The sequence below is a fragment of the Eschrichtius robustus genome, chromosome 16 (assembly GCF_028021215.1).
Source record: "Eschrichtius robustus isolate mEscRob2 chromosome 16, mEscRob2.pri, whole genome shotgun sequence".
Taxonomy (NCBI): Eukaryota; Metazoa; Chordata; class Mammalia; order Artiodactyla; family Eschrichtiidae; genus Eschrichtius; species Eschrichtius robustus.
The window spans coordinates 39,128,118-39,141,211 of NC_090839.1; positions in this window are offsets into that span (position 1 = coordinate 39,128,118).

Genomic DNA, 13,094 nt, shown 5'->3' on the forward strand with positions numbered 1-13,094 from the left:
AAGACTCAAAATGAACTTGCTTAGTTGAGTTTGCCATCTTGTGCTCTTATTATCTACCCAAAGTAGCTCACTGAACCAAGCCCATCTGAACTCATCCCAGATCATCCAACCTCCATCCAACCAGTGACACATAGTAAGAAAAAAAAGATTATTTGAAACAATTGAGTTTGGGGTTGATTTGTTATATAGCAATAGCTGACTGATACACTACCTTCCTTTCATCTTTCCACCTCCAATTGAACACAGATAGGGTTTGCCATTTGTTATCATTACTCTGTTTCTTTCCAGGCAGTGAATCACCACCTCTTCTTAAGTCCTAGATTAGCAGGGGTTTCAATATCAGGATCTGTATCATCATAGGATTATGAAAAGCTACCACTAAGGACCCAGTAAAACAGTAAAAATAAGGTGGATGAAGACATACCCACAAAGGAGAACCTCATAGGTACCAGATAAATATTCAATGACTGATCAAAAACTTTGGTCATGTAAAGGCTATTTTAGAGTTAGCATGTTAGAGGAAACACATTGTCATTAGACAATATTTTCTATGTGCTTTTTTACATGGTGACTTGGTGGTTGGTGTGCTAGGAAGACAGACTGCCCATCCCCTAGTGGCTTATTGACTAAAACAGACAACACAGAGGCAGGCAACTGGTAGAAAATGTAGAATAGGTGTTGGATAAATTGATACTAAAAGGGTAAGGTTAGATATTTTCTTTGGTTTGATTCTGCCATTTTGGCTTTGTTGGGTGCATCATCAAAGCCCCCAAAAACCCAGTTCTGCTGGCTCCCTAGAAACCTGCATCAGGCTTCCAGCTCTAGAAAATTACATGCTTTTCTTGGTATTCAGGAGGTTCAAATCCCCTAGTTCTCTAATCAACTGCTCCAAGCTGGGGTGGGGTGAGGAGTGGGGGAGGGGGAGGGTGTACCAATAGCAGCCCACTTACAGCAAGGAGGTAGCTATTCATCAGTTATCTGCAGACAGTTTCCTGGAGATGATGGAAAGACTATGTCTAACACCTGGTCAGCACTCAAGAACATTTGCTAAATGAAAGAAGGAGGAAGACAGGAACCAGTCCCTGCCCTCCCCATCCTTCCATCTTCCACTCTGTTTCATGTCAGTTTCATCAAGTATTATCCATTGTCTGGTTCTCTCCAACTCTCATTGGTTCCAGCCCTATGATTCAGCCATTACACCCCTCCAAATTTCTTCATTGATTACATCCTCCCCCCAATCCCTGGCACGGTGACCTGCAGATTTTCCATTTCAGCTCTCAACCCCTTTCTTAATGTGCCCCAGTGCAAGGTATTTTGTACATAGTTCCCACCCTGACTGTAACTCCAGAAAGATGGACTTTGATTCTCAATTTTTTAAAATATTCTTTATAACAGCATCATGCTGGGCACTGAAGTACCCAGTGCTGTGCCACCTACAAAGAACTTTATTCTACAGTAACTCATCTGACCTTCACCGCAGGTGGATAGTACAACCCTACCTGTTCAAATGAGGACTTGGAATAAAAAGAGGGTCACAGAGTTGGAATACAGAGCAACCAAGATGCAAATCCAGTTTTCCTGTCTCCAACTCTGGGAATTATTTCTTTGCTTCATGCTATTTTTTAAAAGTACTAGCACTGCTGAAATTCTTGGATATCCTTTATAATATTCCAATTTAAAAGAGAAAATTTTAAATTGCTAAGAAAAGAACTAGTTGGTATGGCACACAAAAATGGCCACAAGAAGACTGAACGACTTAGAATGCCCATCTTTGCCAAAACTGACCATTAGCCGTATTCCAATGCATTAATATAGATCTTATGATTCTGGGTTCCGTTGGCAGGACTCTCTCTCCCAAAAATAGCTTCAGATTTAATGGGTAGAATGAGATTCAGTACAAAGGCCCTGCACTCTTTAAAACTCGGCTTCCAGCCAAGACTTCAAAGCTGACTAAAGAAGAAATGTCAGGAAAGACCAAAGGCTGGCACCGCATCACAAATCACTCAACATCTATTGGAACTTCCTACTTTTTTAAATATTTACTTCCCAGAGTAATGGGGCCCTTGGGCTTTTGGAGGACCCTAAAAACTGCATCTTGAGAAGGTGTCCAGCTTATTCAGTAGCCATTGTCCAGTCTGATTTCATTTTGAGATCATTTCCAAATAACCAGCTTGAGCATGAAATACTAGAAAAGTTCTAGGTTCAGGTGGAGGTGACAAGGGCATAGCTCCTGGCTGTTGCATGAACTGACTGTGTGAAGTTGAGCAAATTCCTTGGCCGATTCTGACCTCATTCTTTCCACAGATATTTATTTGAGCACCTACAGTGTGCCAGGCACTGGAAGTAGAAGAGCCCACCAGACAAAGATCTTGCCCTCAGGGAACTCACATTCTAGGGGAGATGCATGATAAGCAGATAAGTAAACATATAATAAGGACATGAAAACAGCAAGGAGGCCTATGGAGACAGCACAGAGAGCTATTTTGGATAGGGTTCTATTTTGGGGAGGGTAGTCTTTTGGGCAGAGTAAAATGAAAGAAATGTCTGGGGGAAGAGAGTTCTAGGTGGAGGGGACAGCATGCCGGAAGGGCCACTGGTAGGGGTGCACCTGGTGTGTTCATGGAACAGGGAGAAGGCCAGATCCCTTGCTCTGGCTGGAGTAGAGTGATAGAGGGGAAAGGGGACGGGGAGGAGGTGAGCGTAACTGGTGCCCAATCTCGGAGGGTCTTTAGGCTTGGTAATGACTTGGGATGGGAAGTCACTGGAGAGATCTGAGCAGGTGACAGTATAATCTGACTTAGGTTCCAGGAGCATGACTTTGGCTGCTATACAGAGGAAGGACAGCCTTCTGCTCATCTGGAAGCAAACTGGTACAGATAAGAGAAACAAAGAGGGCTTCCCACTCACCCTCTATGAGCTGAGATCCCAAGTCATAGGCTTTGCTGAACAAGTCACTGCCCATCTTGGTGGAAGCACCTCCAGGCTGGGGCAGCTCTTCCATCCCAGAGGCCCGGGGCAGTGCCATTCCTCTGCCATTAACCTATGGAGGAAGGACAGATTCTAGCCAGCAGGAGCTCCTGGGGGACCTGGTGACCTCCCTGCGGCCCCTGGAGCTCAGGGTGGCTTTTCAGAGATGGCCGCTTTGGGTAGTTCCAGATAAAAATGACCCAATTTGCTGCTCTTCATTTCCAAGCAGCCTCCAGCCTTTCTTCCCAAAAGGTAATGTGGAAAGGTCAGTGGGACTGAAGCACTTGGCCTTGGCCCAACTGAGTGATTATTCTGTGGATGCTCAAGGCTTCAGGAGCTTATTTCTTTTTCTGGGTCACCTGCTTGGTGCGAATTCACCCAAATACAGCAGTTTGGTATTTTTAGAGCTATACATTTTAAGTGCATTTCTACTCTCCTACAAAAATTCAAGCTAGGGTTGGGGCAGGGTCCGTCCCTCTGTTTGAAACTTAGAGACCCACCCGGCCTCTTAGCTCCCACCACGGCTGCTGGAATCAGTCCTCTGCACCGCCGCGTCGTAGCCACTCCAAGAATCCTGAGTCATTTCACTGGTTCTGTTTTTCCCCCCTTTTCCCGGGCAACGTTTCCTGAGGCCAAGGAAACTGCAGCTCGGCGATCGCCCCCCCTTCAGCAGGGCAGGCACCCACACCCCTTGGCCTCCCTCCGGCGGCCGCGGCTCAGGGCTGCGGCGGAAGGTCTGGGATCCGGATCGCCCCGCGAGCAGCAGGCGCTGGCGCGAGGCGCGCGGCGCGGAGGGTGGGCGGAGGCGCGGCGCGGGCGGCGCTGAGCTGGGCGGCGGGGATTCGCCTGCGCGCGGGCTGGGAGGCGGGCCCCTGACTCACGGCGGTACCCGCGGGGCTGCAGCCCGGCCTCCCCCGCCCCCTGCCATCTGCGGCGGAGGCGAGGGGTGCCGGGCCGGCCTCCCCTGGCTCGGGGGTCCTCTGGAGGGCTTTTAGAACAGCCCGCGCTCATTTCCGCGGGAGCCCTAGGGGCGCTGTACTGTAACTGTTTATTTCCACTTCTGCCCCGGGAGACTCCGACGGGACAGAGCTTTCATCCACCCCCCCGATGAATTCGGGGCCGTCGCACTTGGCACCGTTCCTGGCACGTCATCACGACTTGGGGGATCAGTAAACAGCAGTGGAAGGAAGAGGGAGGGAGGGGGAGGAGAGAGACAGGGCGGGAGAGAGGAGAGAAAACGGAAGCGGCCTCGAGCCTCCATGTCTGCAGAAGCGCTGCCCGTCTCCCTTTGAAACAGGGATTAAAGCCGTGTTTAACCCCTTGGCTTGGCCGCCCCTCACACACCTCTGGCATCGTCCTCAATATTTATGCTTCTAGAGTGACAGTGATGTGATGAGGAGGGAAGGAAAGGACAAGGAGAAAAGGGGGCGTCTCTTGCTCTTAAACATGAGGGGGTCATAAACACTGCATTGTCCTCCAACCACCAGTTGCCCCCTCCCGCAAAGCAAAGCAGGCTGGCGGCCCTTCCCTTCCTTATCATGACCGCAGAATGTGCAGAGCCTGGAGGATTCTCAGACACGTCTAGGACCCCACGTTACAGATGAGGAAACTGAGGTTCAGGGAGGCTCTGTCATGTGCCCAAGTCGAGGAAGACAGGACAGGAATCAATGAGTTGGAGCTTGGATTTCCAATCCCTTATCCTGCCTACTGCATCCCACGGCCTCTGTCTGAGCTTTCTCCTCTCCCTAATTTCCCAAAATGAAAGTTCTGGAAGAAGCCCCATATTGTGTTTTGCTCAGGGCCTGGACTCTGAACATGTGGAATTCTGGATGCAGAGACCCAGGCAACAAGCAGCCTCTGAAACCTCCACCCACCAGCGGGGAGCAGCTGGCAGAGGCTGCCTGACAACAAGCTTTCTGGGGCAGCTCTGCACACGGAGAGGTGTGTCGCTTGCAGCTCCAAAAACAGATTTTGCAGTCTCATCCCCACATTTGCAGTCTCCAGTTGGCTTCTTGTGATTGGCCAGAACTTTTCCTCACTAGAAAGATGAGGAGAATTTGCCTCCTCCAACCGGCTGGGAGAAAACATTCTGCAGCAGGAAAGATGGGAATGACTGTTCCACCCCCTCTAATGGGGACCAGGGGGATAGGCGTGGGCTCCACGGGCTGAATGACGCCAGGGACCCCCAAGGGTCCCTACACCTGACCCTGGGGGAGGTGGCCTCTGACGGGGTAACTGACCTTGAACCTTTCAGTCTGTAATTGGGGGTGTCGGAGTGGATTCTCTGGCTTTCTGGACCAAAACGTTTCTCAAAATTTAATTTCAAAAGTTGTCATCAGGGGCTTCCCTGGTGGCGCAGTGGTTAAGAATCCGCCTGCCAATGCAGGGGACACGGGTTCAAGCCCTGGTCCAGGAAGATCCCACATGCCACGGAGCAACTAAGCCCGTGCACCACAACTACTGAGCCCGTGCTCTAGAGCCCACAAGCCACAGCTACTGAACCCATGTGCCACAGCTACTGAAGCCTGTGTGCCTAGAGCCTGTGCTCCGCAACAAGAGAAGCCACAACAATGAGAAGCCTGAGCACCTCAACAAAGAGTAGCCCCCGCTCGCCATAACTAGAGAAAGCCCGCGTGCAGCAACGAAGACCCAACGCAGCCAAAAGTAAATTAATTAAATAAATAAATTTTAAAAAAAAGTTGTCATCAGGGCTGGCAGCTTGTGTACACAGCAGGTGGTTGCTAATAAACTTCAGTTTGGGGGCAATTACAGCTACCTGTCTGCCGACCGCAGTCCACTCCCATGCCAACTGCACCACACTGATTCTTAGCTTTCTCCAGTGTCGGGAACTCTGCCCTGAGAGATGCCCTCTTTTAGCCTGACCCGCAGGCTTCAAGGCATTTCCCAGGGTCAGGCTTAATTAGCTATTAATATCCCTAATGCAGCAGTTCTGGCCTTGGCTACTCATTAGAATCACCTGGAGAGGCCACACCTCAGACCGAATAAAGCAGTATTTCTGGAAGTGTTTTCTAAAAGTCCCCCTCGCGTGACTATAATATACAGTGAGATTGAAAGCCATTGGTCAGATGGTAACTGCTGGTTTTACCTGCCCACATCTGTCCCCCTTCTAGTAACAGCACCTGATGTTCCAGGGAAAATCCCACTCTCTCTTAATCCACGTGATTGAGTGGTGCTTGCCCCACCCTCACCTCCCACTCTACCCTTCTCTGGGGGGCTAGCAGGTTACCAGTTTGGCTAATTAGCATTTGCCATTCCCCTGGAGAAAGCAATCCGTTCAGGCACACTATGTGACCCGAGGAGTCCAGTGAGAATCAGCCAGAAGACTTTTGCTGAAACTACTGTGAAGGGAAAGTTCTCTTTATGCTGCAGTTATTCAGCAGAAAACATGGGAGCCCCAGGCTCCCAGCAACCATTTTTGTCACCATGTGGAGAAAGCCTGCCTGTAAATTAAAACAACACAGGGGAAAAGAGAGATTACTGATGGAGTGAAAAAGACGGAAACCTAATTAAAACCATGCCTGAAGCCAGATACCCTTCAGTAACAAAACCAAATAAATTCCCCCTCTTCACTCAAGCCAATTTGAGCTGAAATTTCTGTGATGGGCCAGCATCAGAATTAATCTGTTACATAACTAGGTGTTACCTTGAAATGCAATGAAAAGAGTTCTCATCTGAAGGGTCACCACACAAGTGAGCTTAGATGTTCATGGGGAATAGTCCCAGGCATCTAAAGACAGCAAGAGCATGATGACCACCTTCAAGGATGGTGGCTGTCAGAGGAGAGCGGTGTAGAAACTAAAGACAGACATGTCCTACTGCACTGTTTTCTTCAGTGAACATCAAGAGCCATGAGTAGCTAGGCCTTAGCTAAATGAGAAAAAGCTTGAGGCAGAAATAAGTAGGTCCCAGGGATAATGTGTGGACTAAATTTTAACCATGTCTGTTAGAGCTCTTTAAATAGCCAATAGAACAATGATACAGGAAGTTATACAGACAAACAAAAGCAGACAACAGACCATCAAGACAATGCATTGGATGCTTTCTTGGTCAGGGGAAGTTTCCTGGAAAATGTACCCTCTGTCTGAAGGTACAAGGGAGGGAAGGGTAATTGACTCACTGAATTTTCAATTTGAAAATTATATCAGTTAGCTATTGCTGCATAAGAAACACCCCTAAACTTGGTAGTTTAAAAAAAAATGATTTATTTGGCCCAGCAATCTGAGTTAGGGTCAGCTGGATCCTTCTTCTGGTCTCAGTTGGGCTCACTCATGTATCTGCAGTTAGATTCTGGTCAGTTTCTGGAGTTGGCTGGCTGTTGGCTGGCATGATGGGGTGACTGGGCCATGTGTCTCTCACCCTTTAGCAGGCTAGTAGCAGCCTAGCCTGGGCTTATGTACATGGTGGAGGCAGGCTTCCAAGAGTGAGAGGAAAATCAAACAAGGAATCTTGGGATCAAGGCTTAAAACTTGCACATTTTCATTCCACCCCACTATTGGTCAAAGCAAGCCACAGCTCCACTTTTTAAGGGGAGGAGTTGCAAAGTCACATTACAGTGAGCCAATAAGAGGTGATTTGACCCAACTTTTCCTATCTGACAGGTGAGAAACTACAACGAGTGAGCTTACCCAGGTCCCGCTGATTATGGAGGAGTATTCTGGCCTCCACACTTGATGATTTGTCTACTACACTTCCCTTTTCTTAGTTATTTCTCTTACAATGTAGATCACTTGGCGTCTAGTAAATTTTCCACAAAAGGACTAAGGATGACATTGTTTAAATTTGCTACTTTATAATTAAAGAAACTGACACTCTTCTTCTCAAGGTCATCCACCAAATATATTGGGGTTCTTTCTCTGGACTGGGCACTGAGACACAACAGAAAACAGGGCAGACATGGATTCTATCTGCACAAAGCACAGAGTTTACCATCTAAATGGGGTATCTGGACCTGAACCAAGACCATCCAATTCTTCCTCCGGACATACTTTTCATCCCCAGTTGCAGTCATGATTCTGATCTGTATGCTGATCTGTATTTCAAAGCCAGCTGTTTGCATTTGTGATGGGAACGATCTATATTAATTTACAGAGTTCTCAGCCTACGCTTATTCCTTTTTCTACCCCTGCTAAGGAGAATTTTCTCTTTGACTATTCAGCTTTGTCTCTTCTCCCCTGGAGAGTTCTGTCTTTGTTGGGTAAGGTCCCAGGCTTTTGTGACAGCTGAATATGGAAAATGGATAGAGACAGTTTGGAAGGAGCAGGAGGAAAGAATTGAGAAAATGATGAGACAGAAGAGCCATGTGTATTGGGGCTTCAGATAGCACAGAAGTGTGAATAGAAAGGAAGGAATTTGGAGAATGAGAAGGTCCAAATATAGGACCATATAGGTTATATGAAAACCAGAGAAAAAATAATTTTAAAAAATACTGTCCTGAATTATGAATTGGGTCTCTTTTTTCTTCCAGATATGCAAAAAAGGGGGGCTGTTTAATACTTCCCCCAAAGTTATGTGTCAATTTTATTATTTCAAGACATTTAACATTTGCCTGATTTTTTTCTATAGTAAACCATGCTCTAATATTTGCCTGCAGGTTCCAAAGCACTATAGATTTCTTTTTTTTTTTCTTTCACTTCTTTATCTATTAGATATGATAGTAAAATTGAATTTTGGCACTCAAAGAGGACTTACAGAAAATAGCCCTCTCTCTGTTTTCAGGAACTGTACTTTGAGATATTTTCTAAAAGTACAGAAAATTGGACGGAATGATGAAACAAACATTACTTAATTACTGTTAACCCTTGAATGCCAGGGGTGAAGGACACCGATCCCAGTGTGGTAGAAAATCCAATTATAATTTTACAGTTGGCCCTCCATATCCTTGGTTCTGCATCTGTAGATTCAGCCAATGGCAGACCTTGTAGTATTGTGGCATTTACTGAAAAAAAAATCTGTGTATAAGTAGACCAGTGCAGTTCAAATCCATGTTGTTCAAGGGTCAGCTGTATATCTCCTTCAGAATGTTTAATTAAAATAATTAGAATATTATACATGAGCTAAAGTCTTACTTATTCTATTTCTCTAGCCCATCTTTCCCCCCCCCCTCAAACTGACTGACATAAATTTAGCGTGTTATCACCCAGTCCAGATTTTTCTATTTTGCCACATACATGTGGGAGATATATAGAGTTGTTTTTTTATATGGATAAATCTTATCAGGCTGAATGTAATGTTTTTCCATTTCTTTTTCCATTCAACATTTTTTTAAATCTATGTTGATTTATATGGCTCTAGTTCATTCATTGTAACTGTTACATAGCATTCCATCACGTGAATATATAACCTTCCATTTTTATAGCTCTTTATGTTGTTTCCAAATTTTCTGTAGTACAAACAGTGCTGCAGTCTACACAGGACTTTGATGTGTCTTCTGTGACCATGTGGGACACCAGCCTTCTTTTAGTACTTTCCTGATATATCAAATGCCTTTTCCATCTCTTATTTCTAACCCTTCTGAGTTTTGTTACTTAAGTGCATCTCTGGAGAGTGACAAATAGATGGATTTTTTAAAACAATTTGATTATCTCTAGTTTTTATATAATCTATTTCCATCATTATAATTACTGACATGTTTGGACTTATCTCTGCCATCTTATTTTGTACATTCCATTTGGGAGATTTTTCTTCACTTCTTTTTCTTCCTCTCCGTGAATTTTGTTGGATCCATTTCCTTCTGGCTTCCTTTACTGGTCCCATTTTATTTCTACTATTTTAGTGGTTACCCTTAAATGTTTAACATGTATACTTAAGAAATTGCAAGTTAATCTTCATCCTTCTCCTTCTTCCAAACAGTACAAGAGTTTAGAATGCACTAACTCTGACCTACGCTCACTCATGTTATTATTTTCTAGTATGTTTGTTCTGGCATTTCTATGTATAATATTTGAGATAGAAGGAGAGCTCTCCTGGGTCAGGTCAACCTTCCATTGAAAGTCCCATAATAGAATTTCTAAAGATTGAATATTTGAAAATTCTGGCTGTGCACAAAAATGTTGATAGTAATTACTGTAGAATGATGTGATGAAAAGTGATTTTTTATTCTTTTCTATATTTTTGTTTTTCTACATTTTCTCCTTTTTTTCCATAATGAAAAACTGGAAAGGAAGAAAGAAAGAAAGGAAGAAAGAAAGAATGAAAGAAAGAAAGAAAGAAAGAAAGAAAGAAAGAAAGAAAGAAAGAAAGAAAGAAAGAAAGAAAGGAAGGAAGGAAGGAAGGAAGGAAGGAAGGAAGGAAGGAAGAAAGAAAAAAAGAAAGAAAAAAAGAAAGAAAGAAAGAGGAAAGGAACTTTTTTTTTTACCAGTTTATTCTCATTTTGCACTGTAGTTTTCATTTTAACTAATGGTGGGATATAATTTCAAACTTGCCAATTAAGAGTAGTTTGATCGGGACTTCCCTGGTGGCACAGTGGTTAAGAATCCGCCTGCCAATGCAGGGGACACAGGTTCGAGCCCTGGTCCGGGAAGATCCCACATGCCATGGAGCAACTAAGCCCATGTGCCACAACTACTGAGCCTGCGCTCTAGAGCCCACAAGCCACAACTACTGAAGCCCGCTTGCCTAGAACCCATGCTCCGCAACAACAGAAGCCACCACAATGAGAAGCCCGCGCACCACAAGGAAGAGTAGCCCCCGCTCACTGCAACTACAGAAAGCCCGAGCGCACCAACAAAGACCCAACGCAGCCAAAAATAAATAAATAAATAACTTAAAAAAAAAAAAGAGTAGTTTGATCTCTATCATGTGTCAGTTATAAATTGACACAACAATGCCACATAACAAACGATCTCAAAACCTCAGCGGCACGCAACATTGAGCATTTATTTCTCACACATCTGTATCTGCTGATCTTGGTCTGGGTCTGGTATGGTAGACAGAATAATGGTACCCAAAGATGTCCATGTCCTAATCATCAGAATCTGTGAATATATTACCTGCCATGTAAAAGGAACTTTGCAGCTGTGATTAAGGATCTTGAGATGGAGAGATTACCTTTGATTATCTGGGTGGACTTGATATAATCACAAGGGTTTATAAAAGAGATTGGCAGGAGTTCACACAGGAGAGATGCTATGCTGCTGGCTTTGAAGATGGTAGAAGGGTCCATGAGTCAAAGAGTATAGGCAGCTTCTAAAAGCTAGAAAAGACAAGGAATCAGATTTTCCCCTATAGCTTCCAGAAGGAATGCAGCTCTGTGGACCCATTTGAGACTTCTGACCTCCAGATCTGTAACAATAAATTTGTGTTCTTTTAAGCCACTAAAACTGTGCTTATTTCTTACGGTGTCAAGAGAAACCTTATACATCCGGGGATATCTGGAAGTTAGCTGATCTAAAATGACTTCAGGGCTTCCCTGGTGGCGCAGTGGTTGAGAGTCTGCCTGCCAATGCAGGGTACACGGGTTCGAGCCCTGGTCTGGGAAGATCCCACATGCCGCGGAGCAACTGGGCCCGTGAGCCATAATTACTGAGCCTGCGCGTCTGGAGCCTGTGCTCCGCAGCAAGAGAGGCCGCGATAGTGAGAGGCCCGCGCACTGCGATGAAGAGTGGCCCCCGCTTGCCGCAACTAGAGAGAGCCCTCGCACGGAAACGAAGACCCAACACAACCATAAATAAATAAATTTTAAAAAAAAACAAGGTCATTAACCACATAAAATGTACATTCTGGTGGTAAGGAAACGGACAATAAACATAAATATATTTAAAAAAATAAAAAAAATAAAAAAATAAAATAAAATGACTTCAGCTGGGATAACTAGGATGACTCAGCCCTCCTCCACATAACCCTTAATCCTGGGCATGTTTTCATGATGATGGTAGACACAAAAGTGCAAGAAAATGGAAACACACGGGCCTTCTGAGACTTAGGCTTTGAACTGGAATAAATCCCTTCAGCTTCATTCTATTCACTAAAGCAAGTGACATAGCCAACTCCAGACCCAAGAGTGTGGAAACAGACTCCACCCTAGACTCTACCTCATTAGAAAGAGGAGCTATGAGGTCCCATGATAAAGGACATAGATACAGGATACGCAAAGAATTAGGGAAAATGATGCAGTCTACCAGAATGAGGTTAACACAGTCTCTTTCAGATTAACCTAGTCTCATTTAGTAGGTACATGATTAATCACTTTTAATTCCAGATGCTCTATCAAGATACTATCTCTTCTTTCTCAGTTGGTTTCACAATCTGATCATCCCTTCTAATCTGGTGTTTGGATATAGGTAGAAGCTTACATTCTTACCTACATGTGGTTCTCTGTTGATTCCCAATGACCTCAAGTTCAGATATACCTCACCTTACCTGGTAAAACTCTAATCTTGCTGCATTCAGTGCTGATGGGTCTTGTGTAATTCATGGTCTGCCCTTGCTAAATTGTCCTTCTCTTTGGGTCTTGGTGGTGATACTCCTCCTCTGAGGAAATTGTAATGATCCCCATTCAACCTTTAGCCTGAGTGACCCACCTTGCTGTCCTCTACTATAAAATCACCACACCCTTTACTGGGAAGAGTCCCCTGATGGAGTCATAAGGCAGCTCCCTCAACTGTCTTACATGTCCCTCTGTCCCCTATCCCCTGGAGCATGCAGGAAATTCTGAATTTTTTATAAAGCATTCTCAGACTAAAGCAGGTGGCATAAGCTTTTTTGCTGATTAACTTCATCATGTCATGTGTGCATTTCCATTTTGCCTTCACCTCCTTCTGTTGGCATAAGAGTCTTCTAATAATCTTTAAAATTTCCTAGGATCTACTCATAAGAGTGAGAAATTATTCTTCATACTCTGGCACTTCTCCAGAGCAGTCTGGCTATTTCTCCCATTGTATTTATCTTGCATGATTTTGGCTCTAAATAACAGAAAGCCTGACTCAAACTGATTAAACAGGATATAAAATTATTATATTATAAAATGGGAAGTCTAGTATTAGAATTGCTTGGTTCAAGACCTCAGCAATATCAGCTGGAATGTGGGTTCTTTCGGCTTTTTCCCTCTGAGAGCCACACTGTTGGCCTCATTCCAAAGCTGGCTTCCCACTTGGTCAGGAGTTGGCTGT